General features: G+C 46.7%; 1 protein-coding gene across 9 annotated transcripts in view; it reads right to left on the reverse strand.

Annotated features, from left to right (window-relative positions):
- Nucleotides 1–14,687, reverse strand: part of HDAC4 (histone deacetylase 4) — a 119,476-nt gene extending 104,789 nt beyond the window's left edge. For 5 of the 9 annotated variants that reach the window (XM_053364043.1, XM_053363997.1, XM_053363978.1 and 2 more), the window contains exon 1: nucleotides 14,626–14,686. The gene's annotated coding sequence lies outside the window, so the exon portion shown is untranslated. Of the gene's footprint in view, nucleotides 1–13,966; nucleotides 14,005–14,625 lie in introns of those variants that run through there. The other 4 variants (XM_053364026.1, XM_053364017.1, XM_053363987.1 and 1 more) reach the window with 3 other exon arrangements.
- Nucleotides 14,688–17,978: the final 3,291 nt, after the last annotated feature.

Below are 17,978 nucleotides of genomic sequence, written 5' to 3' on the forward strand. Positions count from 1 at the left end.
CATCATTGGGATATGGGTGAAATATAAAGGAAAACTGATACCAGCAAATTCCCCACTAACTCTGGTGGTGATGATAGAAGATTTCCCAGGAAATTTTAAAAAGGAAATTGAAAAAGAAGCAAAAGAGAAATTTTAAAATAAAAGAATGGGTGGAGAAAATGAGAAGCAAAGAACAATTGAGAGAAGCTCTAACTGCATGAAGTAAAATAACTTGGTTTAGCTGTATACAACTGGAGCAATGGTCAAGGAAGTGGTTAAGCAAAAACAGGAACTGCAAAGAATAGACAAAATTTGAAAAAAAAAATTATAAAAAGGGGAGATAAAGAAGAAATATAGTTATAAAAGATGAAACCAGTGAAATGTATAAAATGTAAGTAGAAATGGAGGATCAGCAAGATCAATTAAAAGAGGTGTGGGAAAAGGAGACAACAGGGCAGATAGACTTACGGTAGTTTGGAGATGGTATTTAACACCAGTCAGATTAAATCAAATAAACAATGACTATTTGGTGTTATGTTGGAGGGGATGCCAGGAAACCAGGACTTATGTTCACACGTGGTGGGGGTGTAAATATTTACAAATTTTGGGGCAAAGGGTGTTTAAAGAGATAACAGAAATTACTGGGTTAAAGCTGACCAAAAGTCCAGAGGTAACATTATTATCAATTTACGATGGGGTGGAAGGTTCGCAGGCTATGAAGGACTTGCTTACAAATTTATTGACAGCTGCACAAGTTATTATAGCTAGGAAGTGGAAGGGGCAAGGTAAATATAAAATGTAAGAATGGTATAAAGAAGTGTGGGATATAAATATTAATGATAAATGAACATGTGCTATTAAGGGAAGACGGGGAATATGCAGGAGAAATTATTTTGAAGAGATATGGAAGGTGTTTGTAGAATCTGTACTGTTAAAATAGAAAGGGATCAAACTATCGCAAGAGGTGTTAAATTTTTCGGAGGTTGGATAGTTACAATGGAATGGTCTTGGCGGTGGGGTGCACATTTTTATTCTTATTTATTATTATTACTTTGACAAAATAAAATTATAAAATGGGGGGGGGGGAGTTTGTCATCAACATGAAAAGTTTGGAAAGCTCTGGTGTAGGTGTTTTCTCCTTAGCCTCACCATATATATTATGGTGCTGAGGTCTAAGAACCAGGCCCTTTAAACCCAGCAGGAGGCCACAGCAATCCCCTCCCTCTCTGCTGTCCTGTTCTTCCTAAGTATCCTTTGGATAAGAGGCAAGAAAAGAATGGCATACAACTATACGGCAATTCTGACATCAGGGCATCCATGCCCAAGGCCCCTTGGGTCCTGAGGAGAGAAAAGAACATGCTCAGCTTCCTGTTTTCCAGACTTATAAACAGGTTCACCACAGGCATTCAGAACATGTCTGTGATCTGTAGAAACACCTGTTGATGTAGACTCCATTCTACTTACACACATAGGAGGATGTGGTTGGCTGACAGGGATTCTAGATGCTTCTCTGTCTAATCCAGAGAAGAGAGTGATATCTGGACCCCTGTCTATTTATCTCTGGGGCCTTGGTGGTCATATTGCCCATGAGAACATGGACATCTGTGGATTACCAGAGGTAAGAAATGGAGACGGACCAACCTTACTGCTTGCAGCTCCAGATAGTTTATCAGTCTTTCTGCCTCTTCCAGGCCCAAAGTTTAATGGATTTCCCCCAAAATGATTTTCACTGCCCATATGTATGTGCCCCTTAGTCTGAGAGCCACACATCCACAGTGATCTGGAGCACCTCCTGGAAGGAGACTTCCCTGTAGAGAGCTGCAGAGAACTACCAGAGGAGAGAACACCTCACCCTTTTGCTCAGTTGAACTTTTAACATAGTGGGGTGTACAATCTCTTATTGATAAAGGGAGGAAAGCCGACTGGAGCAGACTTGACTTGAATGGAACCGCACCCATGGGATGCACCCTATGGAAGCAATTATTGCTCCCTGGGCTAAATGGAAGATGTCTAGCTTTTGTGAAACAAGAACTACTCCCACCACCTTATGCAGTATGGAGATGTGCTTCCTTGGCAGACTCACCACGCCATCTGGGTGCTGATCACTGCTGCTAGATGTGTCATCTCCTGTAAAGCTCCTAGCTAACTCCTTTCCATATTTATCTGAAATCATGCTGGCAATCCTGTGTTGTTGTGACATCCTGATGGTGGGCATGTGGGAGAGAGTCTGAGCACACAAGAATGCCAACCAGGTAAAGGAACATGTGGATACCTTGCCTTCTCAAATGTAGTACCACTGCCACCTACACCTTTGTAAACATGCTTGGAGCAATGGTTAAACCAAATGAGAGAGCTGTATTGGTAGCATCTACTCGGGTAGACAGAGCACACCTTCTGGAAATGCAATGGGTGAATCTGTATATATAGCTAGACTTCTGTCAAGTCCTGGAAGTACATGAAGTCCCCAGACTCAACGTTCTCCAGTAATGTCTGGAGAGTCTCCATCCAGAACTTTCTTATCAACAATCCAATGACCCACTTCAAATTCAATATGGTACTCTGGTCCCCCAACTTACTGGGAATAGCGAATAGAATCTGAGAATATGGCACAACTTCTGTTGCCTTGATGTCCTGAATATGCTTGATGACCTGTAGCGTCAATTGATGTTTTTGACACTTGCAGGCCCTGGAGCAAGAAGCAAAGTGGTGAAGTATCCATCTGATGATGCTCAGAATCCATTGCTCCATGGTGGAAGCCAACCACTGGTATGGGTGCCTGGTCATGCCTATTGCTGTTACTATTGTTGCCTTCCCTGCCAAACTGCCAGCCTGACCAGCTTTGGAGAAGGTAGTCTAGCTCTACCACTGCTGTCATGCAGCAAAGCCCTGTTCACCCCAGGAGGGCCTAGAACCTCTGCCATCCCTGGGAGCATAGCAAATCTTAACAGAATGAAAGGAGGAAAGGGTGCCCTTGCTTCCCCTCCAATCATCTCTTTGGTCCCTGGAGCAATGCTTTCCTCTTGTGACTAGCTTCCACCAAGACATAACCAAGCCCATCCCCAAAAAGTTTGCCCTCATTTAAGGGGTCACTGGGAAACTTCTCTTGGCCTTTACCTTTGCTTTCCAATTATTTAGTCATAGCTGCCTGTGCACAGCTACATCCATGATTATGGCCCTGACAAAGAACGGTAGTGCATCCACTGAAGTATGGCACGTTTGCACAGCTCCTGCAGTAAGTGGGTGCAGACAAACCTCAGATCCTGAAAACCCAGAAGTAAATGCTCCAGTTTTCGAACCTTTTTCAGAAGCTGAACTTCCAACGCGGCTTCCACTTGAATGCAGGAAGCTCCTGCAGCCATGTCTCAGTTGTTGAACATTTTGGAAGCCAAATGGGCTTCCAGAACAGATTATGTTCAACAACCAAGGTTTGACTGTATCCACATATAGAAATTCCCAGGGTTTTTCCCCAGGGGGAACTCACAGGAACTCAGTTCCGGCATCTCTGTTGGGTGCCATTGCCATTCTAAAAGAATGAGGGAGGTGTTCATGGTGAGTTCCAGCACCTCTTTTTCTAGAAAAAACAGCACTGGAAATTCCTGGAAATAGCACTGGAAATTCCGATATGACAGCCTGTGCAAAGAGGAAGGAAGAGTTGTTTAGGTTCATGCCTGAAAGGTGTGTGGTCAGCCTCACTCTCAAGGCCAAAACTGTTTGCCTGAGATGTGAAACCAAGCCAACTCTTGTGGGGCTGTGACGGAGGACCTGCACTTGTATGGTGGCACTTATATACCTCAAAGACTTTCCAGCACCCTCTGGAACTCTGCCACTGGAGTGGGGGAGGAAAAATAGAAGGTAGCAGAAGAGGGCGTTTCCCCCCCCCCCCAGATGGTGGCCAAAGTAAGAAAAACATGGGGGCCTAATCTGATCAGTAGAATGTTTGGGATCTGGTAGGCTCTGCTTGTGTGTTCTGCTCCAGAATCAGCCTTCCCTTCTGGGTGTTCCGTTAAGTTTCAGCTAAGAGGGACCAACAGCCTCTTCTTGTTTCTTGCCTCATACTTATCTCATGCTGTTGTATTTAATTTCTCTCATTATGTTATTTTGTTATAGTTTTCTTTATTATTAAAGCTTAGTTTACATTTAAGTAAGCCACTTATTTTTCTCAAAGAAAAACATACTCTGCTGAGGAAAGGTGTCGAATGTCCTAAACTGGGTAAGTGAGGGGATATTTTCCCAGTTTGCTAGGAGGATTGATTTTGTTCATCACCTCCCAGCTCCACAACCTCCACGGGGCTGCAGTCTGAGGGGTCACATACACCTGGATGCCCAGGAAAGGTCCACAACCTGTACTGCTGTCTACAGCAGGGGGCACTTGCCAAGCCACGGGCATAAAGGCCCTGGCTGAGACATCTAAGCAGCTCTAGGACAAGGCCTTTTTCTTCTGGGAGCAGGGATGCCAACTTGAATAAAATGGGGGGGGGGAGGTAAACCTCACCCTGCATAATTGACCACATGATGCGGCGCATGCAGCCACACACACCATTTGAATGGTAACACCATCAACTTGGGGGGCAACCCCCAATGGTTTATTGGGAGGACCAAAGACCCCTCAGCCCCTAGGAGTTGGCTCCTATGTGAGGGGAGGGATACCATGGCCAGACCCCCTCTCCCAAGTTCCCTGCTTACCAAAGCAAGGTGTTGTGTTGCCAGAGCCGCCACTGAGGTGCACCTGGGCAGTGAGCCCCACAGCCCCCTCCGCATGCAACCTGAGGCCGCTCCATGTCAGCAGATGAGTTAGCAAAGATGGTGGCGAGGTCAGGCTTTCCAATGCCTCAGCCCTCCAATCCCTTCCATTCTCCTCCACTCTTTCCTCTTTCTTTCTTTCTTTCTTTCTTTCTTTCTTTCTTTCCTTCCTCCCTCCCTCCCTCCCTCCCTCCCTCCCTCTCCCTCTTTCTCTCTCTCTCTCACACACACACAAGCACCGCAGTGCAGTCCTAAGGTGGGAAGCAGGAGAAAGGCCAGGTGGCCAAATTTGGGGCGGGGATCAAAGCTCAAGGCTATCTTAGAGCTATGCAGAGAGCAACCTGCTGTAAAGTTGGTCAGGAAGTAAGTAACTAAATTAAAAAAATATTATTATTATTATTTATACCCCGCCCATCAGGCTGGGTTTCCCCAGCCAATCTGGGCGGCTCCCAACAGAATTAAAAGCACAATACAACATCAAACATTAATAATTTCCCTAAACAGGACTGCCTTCAGATGTCTTCTAAAAGTCAGATAGTTGTTTATTTCCTTGACAGCTGCCCTGGACACAGAATTGACCTATGTCTCCATGGACAGCTGTGAGTCCAAAATGACTCCCAGGCTGCGCACCTGGTCAGGGGCACCGTTACCCCATTCAGGACCAGGGAATCCTCCACACCTGCACGTCCCATCCCCCCAAAACAGTACTTCTGTCTTGTCAGGATTCAACCTCAATCTGTTAGCCGCCATCCATCCTCCAACCGCCTCCAGACACTCACACACGACCTTCACCACCTTCACTGGTTCTGATTTAAAAGAGAGGTAGAGCCCAAACCCCCTGATGGTCTCTCCCAGCGGCTTCATATAGATGTTAAAAAGCATGGGGGAGAGAACGGAACCCTGAGGCACCCCACAAGAGAGAGCCCAAGGGTCCAAACACTCATCCCCCCACACCACTTTCTGGACACTTTCAGGAAGGAGCAGCTCCCAGCCCCTCTAGACGGTCCAGAAGGCTGTCATGGTCGATGGTATCAAACTGGGGAGAGGTCTCCTGACCCACTCAGATGACCTCTTCTCAATTTACTTCTTCCTGTGCAGTGGAGCAAGTGGGCAGGGACAACCATACATGGATCCCCTTCTCCATCTACAGGAAATGTCAACTGATGCAACAGTGAAGTACTTTTGAGGGTTGAAGAGGTCTGTCTGACAAAGAGAGGGTAGAGAGGGAAAGGTCAGGCTTAATGAAAGGAATGGCTTTCTAAAACCATTCATTCATTTGAACATGATTATGTTCTCAAAGATTTCAAGCAAGGAAAATTCCCATTCCTACCTGGAGATGTCAGGGATTGAACTGGCACCTTCTACAGACAAAGCGAATGCCCTACCACTGAGCCATGGGCCCTGCCCATATTTAGTTTAGATTTACACACACCTCAGCCAAATCATTCAACACAGTGGCTGCTGGTGATCACCCGGGCTAGAGGGAGCAGGGACGGAGACAGCATCCCAAAGAAGGCTCGGCAGGAATAACAATGGGCAAGAACACTGCAAGGTGCAAGGCTACAGAGATTCACGTTAAGAGTAAACCCACTGAGCATAGTGGGACTTCTGGGTAAAATGCATAGGGCTGCTAGTAATTACAGTGGTGCCCCGCAAGATGAATGCCTCGCAAGATGGAAAACCCGCTAGACGAAAGGGTTTTCCGTTTTGGAGGTGCTTCGCAAGACGAATTTGCCTATGGGCTTGCTTCGCAAGACGAAAATGTCTTGCGAGTCTCGCCATTTCCCCCCCGCTTTCCCCCCCTTTTTCTAAGCCGCTAAGCCGCTAATAGCCTTTTAGCAGCTCAGCCGCTAAGCCTTTAATAGTCGCTAAGCCGCTAAACCGCTAATAGTGCTAAGCCGCTTAGCCGCTAATGGGGTTGCTTCGCAAGACGAAAAAACTGCTAGACGAAGAGAATCGCGGAACGGATTCTTTTCATCTTGCGAGGCACCACTGTATAGTATAAACAAACATTACATATAGTGAAAATGCAATAATCTTATACAGTCCAGCAAACATGGCCTCAAAAAACAGTGTTATTTTACAACCCAGTGCTATAAACGTTTACTCACAAATGAGCCTTGTAGAATGCATTAGGACTTACTCCCAAGAAAGCGCATATTGAATTGCCATTTTAGGATTCTCTTCTTTCTACTGGTCCTGTTCTTCTGCCTTTAAGAGCAGTTTGCAATGCAGAAATTAAGCAGGCGAAGCTCTTCACGGCATGGCTACTGGTACTCATAGGAGAAGAAACAGTAAAAAAACTGGCAATTCTGCTGCCAGCTATATAGTCTAGAAAGATGCCAGAGGTCATAAAATTGCAGGGACAAGTATGATTACCACCTTTTCTCTACACAAAACTACTGCACCTTTAACTGCCACAGCAGAGGCAGATACTCTACAGGTGTATCTTTCCTAAGAATGAAGATTCAACAAAATTTGAGAGGCTGCTCCAGGCCTTGAAATGCATTCACTAAATTTTAACAGCCACAGTTCGGTTGCCAAACCCCATTTCAGGGCATGCAAACTTGTCAGACCCAAAGCCAATTAATTTAAGACCAACAGAGTGTACAAGCCAACAAAACAAAAACACATACAAAAAACCAAGCTACAAAATGCCATTTCAGGGCAATCAAAGACGTCCCCTCTCACATCCAAAGCATTAAGAGTAAGGAAGGAAAGGGGAGAGGAGATTAAAACTATATTGTTGCTGCTGGTCTACTACTGCTTTCATGGGAGTCACAGAGCTTGAAGTCTTAGAAGTGTTAGAAACTGAGATATGAAAGCTAGGAGCTAAATGGCACCTTAAACCTAGGTTATGGGAACAACAATGGAATGTCTACAAGAATACAAAGCTGAAAATGAATGAACCGCAGCTAAAATATTATGTTCATTTTTCACATGGTCTAGTCCTTCCCCCACCCACCCCCCAAATATTCTTAAGAGGATCTCTTCTCCAGGCTTCAGAGAGTAGCTAGAAGTGGGGAAGCAGAAAAAGTCCTCCTTTCCTTCCACTCTGCAGTTTTAATTTGAAATCTTAGGTGCAGAACTGCGCCCAGAGCTCAGAAACTGCTCATGCTAATGAAATTCCCTGTCACAAAATGTGCCTAGAACAACAGGAGTTTCGAACACTGCTTGAAATTAAATGGTTGTGGATGTTAATCACAGACACAATTTATGCCAAAAACTTTTTCCTCATGATTAATGTAAATATCTGTGCCCTGATTGGCTAGGTGCCACCAATCACAAGGAAGTAAGTCTATTTAGAAGACTGGCAAGCCTTGTTGCCATCCTGAACACTATTTTTCAATGGGAATTGCTTGAAGAAACCTATTTTTCTGGAGCAGGGCCAGGCCCAGGCCACAGCAGCGCAGACTCCTGGAAGGCAGAGAGAGCAGAAAGTGAATGATTGTAACTTGAGTGGCAGAAACAGCAAGTGGGGACAGGCTTCAGGGTGGGGGCTTCCACTGGTGGTTCACTGCCCCTTATATCCTTATCCATTCCTTCTTGGGGGGGACAGGACAGGGGGCTGAGTTTGTAGCCAGATGGAAAATGAGTGGATTGAGAGCTAACTGAATAGGAGTTGATTCTTTGTTTGGAAGAATTGGGTATGTGCCTCCAACCCACAGCAATGATTCTGCATCTAATAACACCCAACCATAGTAGCTATTTCCTCAAATGGTTGGTTGTTGGATCAAAGTATGCCATGTAGGAGAAAGACATTAGAAAGCTGAAAATGGTTGTATAATTTTGTGTTTGTGAACAGCCAGTAAACAGTCTATATTCAGTGGTTTATATAAATAGAATTAGACATCTTCTGTTTAGTCATAGCAGCTGTCCTAGGGGTTCCTGAAGGGCCAGTCTTGTGGCCCATGTTGTTTAATATCTATATTAAACTAAGCCACTGGGCATAGCCATCAGGAAATTTAGAGCAAAGTGCCATCAAAATGCTAATAACACCCAGCTTATGGTATCAGAGGAGGCAGTGATGGTTCTGAATTGGTGTGTGGATTAATGGGCTAAATGTATATCCATAAACTGAAACTGAATTCAAACAAGATGCAGGTCCTGTGGGTGGGTGGGTGGTTCTGAAGTCTGTGCTATGATGTGGTTGCACACTCTTTAAAGGAGCAGCTTAGAAGTTCAAGGTGCTCCTAGAACAATCATTGTCAGTTGAGGTCGAAGTGACTTCAGTGGCTAGGAGCATCTAGCACACCCATTTCTGCACAGGGATAGCCTGGTACTATAATGCATGCTCTGACTAATGTAATGCACCTACATGAGGCTGCCCTTAAAGACAATCCGGAAGTTGCAAACTTGTGCGAGATGTGGCATCCAGAATGCTGATAGGAACAGCAGGTCAGCTGCATATAATTCATTCTCTAACAGCTGCACGGGTTGGCAGTCGTCTTCTAGGTCCAATTCAAGGTGCTTATGTTGACATTTAGCACCCCAGACAACTGGGGCCCAAATATCCGAGGAAATAGCCTTCCTCCATATCATCATACCAATGTATTAAGCTGAACAGATGAGGCTCTGCTGATGGTCTGTTAAATGAGATGTGTATTGTGAGGGCCCATGAAGAGTTTTTTAGTTGTGGCTCTGCATCTGTGCATCTTGCTCCAACTTCTTATTCATTTACACATCAGGAAAAATAACTCACCTTTTATGTGTGGCTTTTAGAGGCTGAGTTAAGTCATTTTTAAATTATGATACTATCATTTATGTATTTATTTTGTTTAATTTCATAAAATGTAGACACTGCTTGATTGTTAAAAAGTATTTGAACAGGGATTACAAAAAAAAGAACAATAAAATCAAGAAAGGTTTGTAATACTTTAAACATACGAAAACCTAAAATACTAAAACAAGTTAAAATTCACAGCAATTTTCTACATAATCTGGGTAGGCTTGTCTAAACAATGTTTTTAGCAGGCGCCAAAAAGAATACAGTGAAGGCACCTGCTTGATATCAATAAGCAAAAAGCTCATAAGTGTAGGTGCTGCCACACTAAACAACTGAGTTCTTACAAACGTGAAATGGTCATTATGAATAGTACCAGTGTAAACTCCTAAGTAAGCCTCTAGGAAAAGAATTGGAAATGCAGCTAATTTCACTCTAATGCAGGTTGTGCACAAATCCTACTGTAGGACTGGACAAGTTTCTGCAGCCAACTCAGTGGTGAGTTGATATTGCTTTCTAGGATCTGGAGTTGTGGTCAGGGTGGATAAAAATCAATGTTTTTTTATATTTTAAAAAATCAGACTTTTTTTATTTAAATCAGATCTTTTTTATTTAAATTGGATTTTTAAAATAAAATGCTTTTGGAGGAAAAAAACTTTCTAAAGATAGGTTTCTGTTTAAGTTGCATTATAGTCTAAAGGCTATTCATCAAGAAATAAGGATTTGTTTTAAGTTTTTCATGTGTGCTGAAACTCAGTCTAAGGTTTTTTTTTAAAAAAGAATGCTTAACCGCATCAGTTAACAAACATGGATACATATGCTATAATTTTTTTTTTAGTTAAATAAATTGTTTACCGTATTTTTCGCCGTATAGGACGCACCGGCCCATAGGACGCACCTAGATTTGGGGGGGGGAAATAAAGGGGAAAAAATTATTCCCCCCCAGGCGCGAGACTGGGGCGGGGGAAGCCCGAGCTTCCCCCGACGCCAGCCCCCAGAACGGGACCCAGAGCGATGCCGAAGCTGCATGCTGGGAGCTTGCGGGGCTGGAGGAGGGGGAAGCCCTCCTCCAGCTGGCGACGGGGAGGAGCAGGCTTCTTCCCCCCCCCCCGCCAGCCTTCTAACCAAGTCGCCTCCCCGCTGTCCCCCGAGCTTGTGGGGCTGGCGGTGGGGCTCTCCTGAAGCCTGGAGAGCGAGAGGGGTCAGTGCACACCGACCCCTCTCGCTCTCCAGGCTTCAGCGAAAGCCTGCATTCGCCCCATAGGACGCACACACATTTCCCCTTCATTTTTGGAGGGGAAAAAGTGCGTCCTATAGGGCGAAAAATATGGTAAATTGTTACTAAGGAAATGATTATATTTCTCCTTCCAATAAAGTACAGCAGAAAAGTTGTCCAAATATAAACAGTTAACTTATTAAACCTCACAATAATTTCATAATTATCTGTCTATGTATTTCTAATAGTATAACAAATCAGTAATTTTTTATATAACTGTAAAAACTACTCTGAAAATTTATTATTCCAAAAATGAAACTTTCATCTGGTTGTAAATATTAAGATTATACCAGCAGGAATGTCTTTCTGTAACCCCCCCCCATTTAAATCAAGTCTTACTGCCTAGTGATTTAATTCGCGATTTATAATGATTTGATTTAAATCAAATATACCCTGGTTCTGGTACATTAAAATGTCAGTTATTAACTCTGGCTCCTATATTTTGGAGATGGCTCTTAGATTTGGACAAGATTTGTCCAGGCCATTCTACTGAACTTAAGAGGATTTAAGACATTCTCTCTCTTTTTGCTTTCAAAAATGATTTGCCATGCAGTTAGTTGTTCGAACTTTTAAACTGAACTTTATGCAAATTCATGCTGTAATATTCTGCATTCCACTTCAGTTTGGTGCTTCAGGGAGCAATGTACAGTTTGGAGTGTGAATGCAAGTGCATGTATAATTGAGAACTACCAATTATGTTCAAAACTTATGTTAGAAAACAACTACTATCATGTTTAAACAGCCCATAAAATTTTAATGCATTTTCTTTTCAAAAACCAATAAAATTCAATAATAAAATGCTAAACCTGCCAGTTTACAATCAGAGTTAAGGCTCCCACAATGCCCAAAAATCAGAAGACAAGCCTAGTGCCTTCATATACATGCCCCATGATCAGCAATGATGCTGTGTAATGTCACAATGTGCTTGCTTCCAATTTACTTTCCGCATATTAATACTCTTCTTTGGCCTTTCAGGGTGAAATCCAGATGAAGAACCAGTAAATATGTCCTAAGCTGTCCTCTTCCTGTTACCTCATGAAGTATCCAAGCCTTACTATATTGCTAGAAAAATCATTCTTGGGTTGACTGTTTTGTTGCCATCAGGAGCTGACAGGATGGGTTTAATAGTGGGAAATGTGGGCTCTTCTCAGAATTAGTAGGGGCAAAACTGGCACGGCTGCTAATGACTTGGAGTACAGTGTGTATAGCTGTGCTTCCTAGCTGCAACAGATAGTTGTGTCAGTAATGAAAAGTGTCAAAGTAAATTTTGAAAATGGTCCACCTGTTTCACAGATTTTAAAGAGACAATAAAAAAAGTGCATATTGACAGCGTTGAGAGGTGAGCATAGCGATTTTGAGCAAGAACAGGTTACTTAATTATTTATGCTTCAGTGCATTTGTGCAATGCCTCTTCTCTAAAAGTTGCTCGCAGGACCTTACAAAAAATTTCAGGTTAGACAACTGAATTCACAAATCTTTTCTCATACATCTTTTCTGTTGCAAAGTGGTGCTGAAAGTGCAATCTGAAGAAGACAACGCACACTGGAAAATAATTTTTGACCCCTTCTCTGCTGCAATACCATACCACCCAGTCCATTTCATCTCCACCAAACATCTCAGGTTCCAAAGTAACCCCAGATATTTTACAGCATATCTACAGCTGGAAATATTAACATGGTGATGAATGAACATTTTTCTCGTTCATCTTGCAGTTCCAAATCCAGAAAAAGAAACCTAAATTCTTGTGTCCTTCATTCTTACAGTAATGACACACAGAAGCCTACTCTGGAGTAAGACAGCATGAGAACTGTGCAAGGTACTAAAAAAGTGCCCTCACCATCCCGCCAGCCCCTGATGTAAGAAACAAAGAGGCATGGGGCAATCCTATGTCTGCACTTTGCTTGCCCTGTGCCTAGAAAGCACAGTTCAAAGGTTTTCTGCTTGTTCCATGCTTTCTACACGCAGGTCTAAGCAGCTTTTTGTTTGCCCCACCACTTTCCCCAGGAAAACCCACTCTAACAATGAATCAGAGCAAAAGTCAATCCACAAAAAAATCCAACTTACATACGCTCCGATTCAGTGATAAAGAGTGGGTTTTCACGGGGAAAAGAGGTGGGGAAAGTGGAAGTGTGGATGAGCCCTAGGGCTCAAATGCTTCATAAGGGGATACAGATCCAGGACAATATTGTTGTTTCTCCCAGGCATTCCATCCTGCCCATCTGTATTTGAGCCTGAAAGACCAAGGTACATTGAGAACAAGTTGTAAGCAAGCACAACCTGTGATACGGCACAGCAAGAACAGACAGTTTTAACCCAAACCGGGGGGTGGGAGGGAGAATCATTAAATACATATGACTGATATAAGACTGTTTCTTACGCATATCTCATGTCAGATCAGTGGCCCATCTTGCCCGATACTGTCTAGCTCAACAGGCAGTGGCTGTTTAGAGCCCTGTTTCCAATTAAAAAGGATCTCGGGTGATGCCAGGAATTGAGCATGAAACCTTATGCAAGCAAAGCTCCATTAATGAACTATACCCAAGATACATGAGATGAGGAGAATATAACTGCAGAGCGGGAAGGGGCGCCAGGGTCATCTAGTCAACCCCTCTATGCAGGAATCACGACTAAAGCATCTGTGAGAGACGGTCATCCAACCTCTGCTTAAAAACCTCCAAGGAAGGAGAGATGGGAAAGATGCTCGAATCCGTAAACAAGCCTCATATGTAAAAGTTAAAAGCACTTTCCCAGCAACAAAAACTCTCCTCTCCTGGCTGCTATTTCCTTTTCGCAAGACGAGACTCGGGGCTCCAAAGGCAGAGATTAGGCAAGGAAACCCTCAGCTCTCACAGACAGACACGCGCGCGTACTTCAGATGTGCAAAGCGGGCGGCGACCCACCGCAAGGCCCGGGAAGCTCGGGCAGCGCAACTGCCCTCTTGGTCGCCCCAGCCGAGCCCGGCCGGACCGGGAACACCTTGTGGACGGGCCTGCGTGGCCAGCGAGAGCTGCCTCTCCAGGGCTTGGCCTCGCCGCTCGCCCTCCCGCCGGAGATGCGAGGCTGGCCGGCCGGCCGGCTGCTGGCCGCGAGCGCGGCGGGACCGGCCGCCCTTCGCCTCCCCTTCCCTCCGCGGCCTCGGCCGGATTGCCGGGAGGGAGGGAGGGCGGCCGCCGCCCAGCCTCGCCCCATGGGCGTCTCCGCGCCGCAGCCGCCGCATCTCTCGCGCCCGTCCCCCGTTATAGACTCACCCTCGGGCGCCTCGGACGGCGGAGGGGCGAGGCGGGCGCGGCTCCTGGACCACCCCTCGCCCTCGCCGCCTCAGGGGATCAATGAAGAGGCTCCGGCAGCCCCTGGGCGGCCAAGGGCGGCTCCCTCCCCTCCGCGCCCAGGGAGAGCGCGCCGGGGGCGGCACGGGGGGGGGCAAGGCCGGCGCAGGTGTCGATCAAGGACCCCAAGGCCCGCCCTCCCCCCACCTCCTCAGCCCAGCGTGGGGGGCAGCGGAGACGGCGGCTCAAAAGCGCCCGCCAAGGCAGCAGGCGGGGCCCTGATTGGCGCTCCCAGGCGTCAGTCACCCCACCACACACACACACACAGGGCGTCCATTCGCCCCCCCCCCGCGCAGCCCCCCCGCCCGCGGCCCGTGAAATCGGGGCGGCGAAAAAGGCGCCTTTGGAAGGCAGCAGGCGAAAGCGGCTCATCTCTTTAAAGCGGGGGGGGGGCAGCGCATCCTCGCCGCCCGACCTGAAGAACACGACTACTGAGGGGAATAATAACAATAACAATAACCATCCTCATCCCCCCCCGCGAGTGCCGGGCGAGAAGAACTGCCCCCCCCGCCGCAGCCGCCGCCAGGGAGGGAGGGAGGGAGGAGGGTCGGCGGGGAAGTCGCGCCGCCGCTTACACTGACCTGCGTGCGAAGACGGGAGGCTAAGGGGCGGCGGCGGCGAGGGACCCTCACGGCGGCGGCGGCGGCGGCGGGGAGAAGGGAGAGCGGGACACGCGCCCGACGGGCCCTTTGGCGCTGGCACAGCGGTGCGCGCGCCGCCAACGGAATCAGCCCGTGACGGCACCCGCCATCTTGGAGTTTTCGGATGGAAAATCACGTGGTCAAAAATCCGCTTGATATATATATATATATTTATATATATTTATATATATATATATTGCTTCCCTAAGCCAATCAGGCAGCGGCGCTATTAATAGCCCCGTTTCCCTTTTTCTTCCTCTCCCCCGCCCTGAAAAAATAAAACATCCCCGCCCCCTCCGCACCGGAAGTGGAGGGGAGGCGAGCTCGGCAGGCGGGGGCTGCGCCGGGAGCGGGAGGCGCGTCCCCGAAGCCGCCCAAGACCGGGCTCCGCATCTCGGCGGGCGGGCGGGGGTCCTTTCCCGCACACGAGCGCGCGCGCAGACGGGGGGGGGGACGAGGGGCAGCTCCAGGCCTCCCCCCCGCCTCGCCCGGGGAATGCGGCCCCTCGCTCTCCCCCCCCCCGCCGCCAGGCCAGGTGAGGAGGCCTCCTTTCCCAGCCGCCTGCCTCCCACCTCGGACCCCGCCCAAACGCCCCGGATCTCGCCCTGGGCCCGAGCGAACTCGCAGCTCTGGTACAAAAACAGCATAAATGTGCAAGTATATATTGTGAGGACAGAGACCTACGTTTGTTTCCTACTCAGCAAATGCATTGAGGAGGCTATATAAATTATTATTCTCACGTATCACTGGAGATAGAACCCATCTGGGTTTTCCATCTAAGGTACAAAATGCCTTAGGACAAGCCCAGAAAAAATTAGATTGCAACCCCTCTGTCACTTCAGCTCAGGAGTAAGGGACATCACCCTGGACTGTACAGTGGTACCTCAGTTTAGGAACGTAATCCATTCCTGAAGTCCGTTCTTAAACCAAAACCATTCTTAAACCGAGGTGCGCTTTCCCTAATGAGGCCTCCCACAGGCAGTGCCCTTCCACCACTCGAATTCCATTGTTAGACCAAGGTAAAGTTCTCAACCCAAGACACTATTTCCAGTTTTGCGGAGTTTGTAAACCAAATGGTTCTTAAACCAGACTGTTCTTAAACCGAAGTACCACTGTACAGTCATACCTCGGGATAAATACGCTTCAGGGTAAGTATTTTCGGGTTGCACTCTGCGGCGACCCAGAAGTAACAGAGCGTGTTATTTCCGGGTTTCCCCGCTCTTGCATTCGCAGTCAAAATGACATCATGCGCGGAAGCGGCGAAACGCGCAGACATGCAGTCACATCTTACTTCTGTTCAGGATGCGAACGGGGCTCCGGAACGGATCCCGTTCGCATCCCAAGGTACCACTGTATAATATACAGTCATTGGAATCTGTGCATAAGCACCTGTTGCTTTGTCTCAGTTTCTGCCAACTTAGCAGTTCAAAAGCATACCAGTGCAAGTAAATAAATAGGTACCACTGTGGCAGGAAGGTAAAGAGCATTTCTGTGTGCTCTGGCAATCGGCACAGTGTCCCATTGCATCAGAAGTGATTTAGTCTGGTGGCCACATGACCCAGAAAAGCTGTCTGCAGACAAACACCGGCTCACTTTAACTGAAGTGAGATGAGCGCCGTACCCCATAGTCAAATTCAACTGGACTTAACTGTCCAGGGGTCTTACCTTTACCTACCATGGGGGGGGGGGAAGTACACCCTCTTTGAATTCTGTGGTTTTACATATTAGGACATAATACAAATCATGTGTTCTTTAGGTTTTAAAATTAGTTAAATATAACCACAGATGAACAACAACACAGGACATATTACACTGTCTCAAGATTTATTTAACAAAAATAAAACCAAGATGGGGAAGCCATGTGTGAAAAACTAAGTACACCTTACGATTCAATAGCACCACCTTTAGCAGCAATAACTAGAAGTAATCGTTTTCTGATGACTATCAGTCTCTCCCATTGTGGTGGAGGATTTTTGGCCCACTCTTCTTTACACCGTTGCTTCAGTTTGTTGGGTTTGCTGGCATTTGTCTCTGGTCTGGATTTTGACTGGGTCATTGCAACACCTTGATTCTTTTCTTTTCCAGCCATTCTGTTGTAGATTTGCTGATGTACTTGGGACCATTGTCCTATTGCATGACCCAATTTCAGCCAAGCTTCAGCTTTTGGGCGCATGGCCTCGAGTTTGACCCTAGAATACTTCTCTGTACAGAGGAGTTCATAGTCACCTCAATGACTCCAAGGTTCCCATGTCCTGTGGCTGCAGAACAAGCCCAACTCATCACCGCTTTGCCACCCTGCTTGACAGTTGGTACGAGGTGTTTGTGCTGATATGCTGTGCTTGGTTTTGGCCAAATGTGGTGCTATGCATTTTGGCCAAACAACTCCGCTTTGGTCTTGTCTGTCCAAAGGACATTGTTCCAGAAGTCTTGTAGTTTCTTCAGATGCAACTTTGCAAACTATCCTGACATGTTCTTTTTAGAGAGAAGAGACTTTCTCCTGACAGCCCTTCCAAACAACCTACTGTATACTGGTTCAGTCTTTTTCTAGTTGTACTGTCATGAGCTGTAACACTGATGCTAAATCCTGTGATGGAACTCTTGGGTTTCTTGCGGTTCTTCTGAAAATTGCACGGTCTGACCTTGTGGTGAATTTGCTGGGACATCCACTCCTGGGAAGATTGGGAACTGTCTTGAATGTTTTCCGTTTTTGAATAATCTTTCTTACTGTAGAACTGTGACTCTTATTGTCCTAAGAGCAGTCGTTTACATATCTTAACTAAAGGTAAAGGTAAAGGTACCCTTGCCCGTACGGGCCAGTCTTGACAGACTCTAGGGTTGTGCGCTCATCTCACTCTATAGGCCGGGAGCCAGCGCTGTGCGCAGGCACTTCCGGGTCACGTGGCCAGCGTGACAAAGCTGCTCTGGCGAGCCAGAGCCGCACACGGAAACACCGTTTACCTTCCCGCTAGTAAGCGGTCCCTATTTATCTACTTGCACCCGGGAGTGCTTTCGAACTGCTAGGTTGGCAGGCGCTGGGACCGAGCAACGGGAGCGCACCCCGCCGCGGGGATTCGAACCGCCGACCTTTCGATCGGCAAGCCCTAGGCGCTGAGGCTTTTACCCACAGCGCCACCCGCGTCCCCTACTGTAGAATAATGCACATTAAATTGGGTAGAGATGGTCTTATAACCCTTCCCAGTTTCATGGGCAGCAACAATTGCTTCTCTAAGAGCATTGCTGATGTCTTTCCGCCTTGGCATTGTGTTAAAACACATCTGAATGCTCCATCAAAC

Source organism: Podarcis raffonei, chromosome 1, assembly GCF_027172205.1.
Source record: "Podarcis raffonei isolate rPodRaf1 chromosome 1, rPodRaf1.pri, whole genome shotgun sequence".
Lineage (NCBI taxonomy): Eukaryota > Metazoa > Chordata > Lepidosauria > Squamata > Lacertidae > Podarcis > Podarcis raffonei.